Genomic DNA, 4,517 nt, shown 5'->3' on the forward strand with positions numbered 1-4,517 from the left:
TAGGGTTAGGTTAGGTTAACTAATCCTACTTTATATCAGATCCTTCTAATCCTTCTTTATCCTACCATCCGATCCTTCTAATCCTTCTAATCCTGCTATACGATCCTTCTAATCCTACTTTATCCTACTATTCAATTCTTCTAATCATAGTTTATCCCACTATCTGATCCTTCTCATCCTACTTTGTCCTACTATTCAATCCTTCTAATCCTTCTTTATCCTACTATTTGTCAAAAGTAAAAAATATTTATTTTTAAACATTTTTCCGACGTACTTTTTGAACTTTTTTTAAATTCTCACTTGCACCCTAACCATTAGAGATAGAGGTATATTTTTTGTTTTAATGAGCAGGCCTTGGACCAGGGACATGTATCACTCTCCCATATGTCAACTCTAGGGGCAAAATCATAGGAGGGTGGGGAAAAAATAGCCCAATCAGGATAGGGTTAAAACTTAAATTCATATCCTGAATTAACCTCAACATATCCTTCTTATATCCTGTAAACCGACCCTCACGAATTACGTCCTATATTTCTTTTCCCATATTTTCTTCTCCTTTATCATTAAATCCGACCCATCACCCACGAAGTTGTTTGAAAAGAATGAGTAGTCCGCAAGTCTGTATCACCNATTTTTGACACTAAATCAAAGAATTATTTGAACAGACGATATCGAATTCGTCACTGAATTCCCATGTTTTTTGGGACACCCTGTATTTCAGGAATTGTAAGCGTAATTTCCAATGAATTTACTTTTGAATGTTTGAAAACGCTGTTAACGTAAAAAATTCGATCTACTTTTGAATCACACTAATTACAGATCCTTTAGTTGAGGTCAGCGTACAGTTTACATCGTACATTTTAGTTTAAGGTGAATTTAAGATTATAGACAATGTTGGAGGAGTTCAAGTGGGGTTCAATATGTATAAACATGGAAAGATTAAGAAACAAAGGTTTCAATGGTGCCGTTGTGAATCGGGCTTTGCCCTCTTTGCCAGCTGAGGCTCACACTTACAGAGCATTTAAGTAGCATAACAGACTTAACATGTCCAGACCAAGGTATTTTTACTGAAGGTTGGGGGGAAAGAGTTGTTGTACAAAGTTAACGGTGAAATACTTCATAGGAACTGGTTTTATCAAAACAATAACAAAATTGTAAACAAAGGAGAAGAGTAAGAAGAATAAAAAGCCCTATAAAATCTAAACATTGACAAATACTGCTTAAAGAGACTGTCGACATAATTTCAAGAATTATACTTTATTTTAAAGGTTACCATGCATCCGATGCACACCATCATTAAACTTTGTCTGAATATATTCATTTTTTTCTATTTTAAAATTTCTAAGTTTCTATGAAAGGGACATGTGGATTTATGAAGACGAGATTTGTTACTCAGATAGAAATATAAAGGATACAGTTGTGGAATCGTGTATGTTTATTCTGTAAATGGTTGGTCATTGAAAATTACGTCGCCAGTGTCTTAATTTTAGAGAAAATTTGCAGTTAATGAAAAAACTTTTACCTTTGAACGTCATATATTCATAATCGAATTATCTGAAAGAATTGTAATTTGATTAAATAATGTAATTTGTTGTAATATTTTTAGTAAACATATTTTATAATTCAAAAAATTCTAAAATAAATAAGAAACTTGGTTTTGAGGTCTGTTTTTAAAATTTTGATCCAACCCGATTTTTGACAATTAAGATATTCATAATGTCGTCTTTAAATACAAAGACGACGACAAGAGAGAGAGAGAGAACCGCCATATTTTCCTTCATTAAATAATCAGCTGATTCGATTTCATTATGGAAGGCTCAGTATAAGTTTCCTATTCCTAACGAATTTTTCACAGGATTGTAACCTATCTACGTGTTTTTTAAACGATATAGGGGTCTGTCCTAGTATACGATTTTTGGACCCCCCCCATTTTTGTTTTAAATGTCGCCTGATCTCTATATCCCTTCAAATTACAGCAAAATATGATCACTGCAGGGTGTAATCACTACCGGATATCTAAGAGAATTAGATATCAATCCATAAATCTGCATACGATGAAGATTAATACTTGATCCCTTAAGTCACAACAAAAAAGTTTTAATTAAGTTTTATTTTATTATTTCTAGAAGTACAACATGGCCGCTCCTGGAGGGAAATTATTGAAGGTGTTTGTGACGCGATGTAAGTCGGCGATTCCAGTTCCGGCTGCCCAGCTTTTAGAACAAAATTTCCAGGTGATTTAACTAGGTATATTCCTAGAGAACGATTTTTGGACCCCCCTCCGCCCGCCTTGACAATTTTGTATATGACCATGGAGTCCCTTTCTACGCGATAAAATTGTCGACCATTTACAGAAAAATAATCTTATTAACCCCAGTCAACATGGATTTATGAAGCAGAAGTCCTGCCTTACTAACTTATTGGAGTTTTTGGAGGTCATAACCAGCCTTCAGGGTGGAGGTCATGTTATGGACATTATATTTTTAGATTTCTCAAAGGCTTTTGACAAAGTGCCTAAAAACAGATTGCTTGAGAAACATAAAGCTCATAGTATAAATGGTGATGTTTTGAGATGGATCGAAGCTTGGCTTTCAAACAGGGGGCAAAGAGTAGTTTTGATTGGCCAATATTCAGAATGGAAACCTGTCTTAAGTGTTGTTCCTAAGGGATCGGTGCTTGGTCTGATCCTTTTTATCATCTATATTAATGACATTGACTTTCTTTGTGCACAAATTTCTGTGTTAAAAAAATTTGCTGATGATACAAAATTTGCCCAAAAAATGTTAAACGAAAGTGACTAAAATATATAAAAATATATTACAAAACTGTCTTAATAAACTTTGTGATTGGGCTGAAACTTGGGGTATGATGTTCAATGTTGATAAATGCAAAGTTATGCACATTGGAAATAGAAACCCCTGCTATACATACACCATGAACAATCAAACCCTGTCAGAGATCGACGAGGAAAAAGATATCGGAGTTACTATGCATGCAAACTTGAAACCTTCAGTGCACTGCAACCAATCAGCTCAAAAAGCAAATGGTATATTGTCACTTATTTCTAAAGCATTTCATTATAGAGACAAAGTTACATTCATCAATCTCTATAAACTTTATGTGAGACCTCAGTTAGAGTTCTCCGTCCCAGCTTGGTGTCCTTGGAGGGTAGGAGATAAAGTGGAAAAATCTTGATTCACTGGATATTCGTAATTATTGAATATAATACTCTGTATATTAATGTGATATATGCAACCATATGAATATCATGACAATAATCGGAAATTTTCTTATATACTCCGACAGGAGTCCTGAAAATAATCCTAACATAAACATAAACTTACTTTTCAGCAAAGTTAATATTTTTTTTTTATTATTTAGTTGGGTCTAGTGCTGCGGCTAGGACAGGCTAGGGGGCCGAGCGCCTCGGCTAGGAGCCTAGGACAGGATAGGGGGACGGGCGCTGCGGACACATGGTCAAATATATCCATGTCTTACATATAAGATCTATGTACAAAATCGATAGGAGGGGGGGGGGTCCAAAAATTGTATATTAGGAAATTACCGATGATTTGCCGAAAAAAACACTTAAACAAACTTTTTAGCCTAAAATTTGCAGGTTGAGTATTGGACTAAACCTGACCCTATTCCTAGGTTTGTTCATACTTTTCTGATATTTGATATTTTCTTAAACCTTTAATAAAAGATTTGTCCAGGGAGAATTTATTGCTGGGTGTGAGAGGAGTGGATGGAATATTTTGTATTCTCACTGATAAGATTGATAAACAGGTAATAACAACGAAAATTTATTGACACTAGAAATTCAAGGCGCTTCGCGCCCATCTTCTATTTAAATTGTGAACGTGTTCTTTTTGTTTACATTCTAAAACAAAGAAGAAGAAAATTTTGCGAATTTTTAAGAATTTTTTTTTTACAGATTTTCAAAGATTTAAAATATTTTTACAAAATTTAAAACCTTTAAAACACATTTTTTTAAATTTTTATCATTCATACACCTTCCCTGTGGTCATGTGATGTTCCACAAAAAATTTGGGCCCGATCGGATCAGCTGTTTTGACGTTTATTGGATACAAACAAACAAACAGACAAACAGACAGACAAGCCAAATTTATATGTAGATATTTTTGAAAAACCCTTGAAAAATGCATGTAGACTTTGATAGTTGTTTAAAACAAACAAAAAATATTTTTTTCATTTTTTTACCCTTTTTAGGTATTTTTTCCACCCTCCGTATCACCCAAACTATTAAAGTTATCAGTCTAATTTATTTGTCTTTGAGCTAGCCATGAAAAATTGGGCTATGAACATACATTCATACATACATAAATTTGGCTATGAACATACACCCATACATACATCCTACCGTATACTTATTCTCTAAGCCTTTTTTCTAGGGGGGGGGGCGCCAAATGCCCACCCCCCCCAGACTATACATAGATTCAGACCCCCCAGCCTTTACAAGGTTAACTACTTTTTCAAGTATTATTTTTATTAAG

The 4,517-nt window shown here is 34.2% G+C and overlaps 1 long non-coding RNA gene across 1 annotated transcript; it reads left to right on the forward strand.

Moving 5' to 3' along the window:
• The first annotated feature begins 1,938 nt into the window (after nucleotides 1-1,938).
• Nucleotides 1,939-3,795, forward strand: LOC111697746 (uncharacterized). Its single transcript, XR_002764377.1, has 3 exons — nucleotides 1,939-2,234; nucleotides 3,620-3,654; nucleotides 3,717-3,795. It is a non-coding gene; the product is annotated as an uncharacterized LOC111697746 (long non-coding RNA).
• Nucleotides 3,796-4,517: the final 722 nt, after the last annotated feature.

The sequence above is a fragment of the Eurytemora carolleeae genome, unplaced genomic scaffold (genome assembly GCF_000591075.1).
Source record: "Eurytemora carolleeae unplaced genomic scaffold, Eaff_2.0 scaffold89, whole genome shotgun sequence".
Classification (NCBI taxonomy): Eukaryota; Metazoa; Arthropoda; class Copepoda; order Calanoida; family Temoridae; genus Eurytemora; species Eurytemora carolleeae.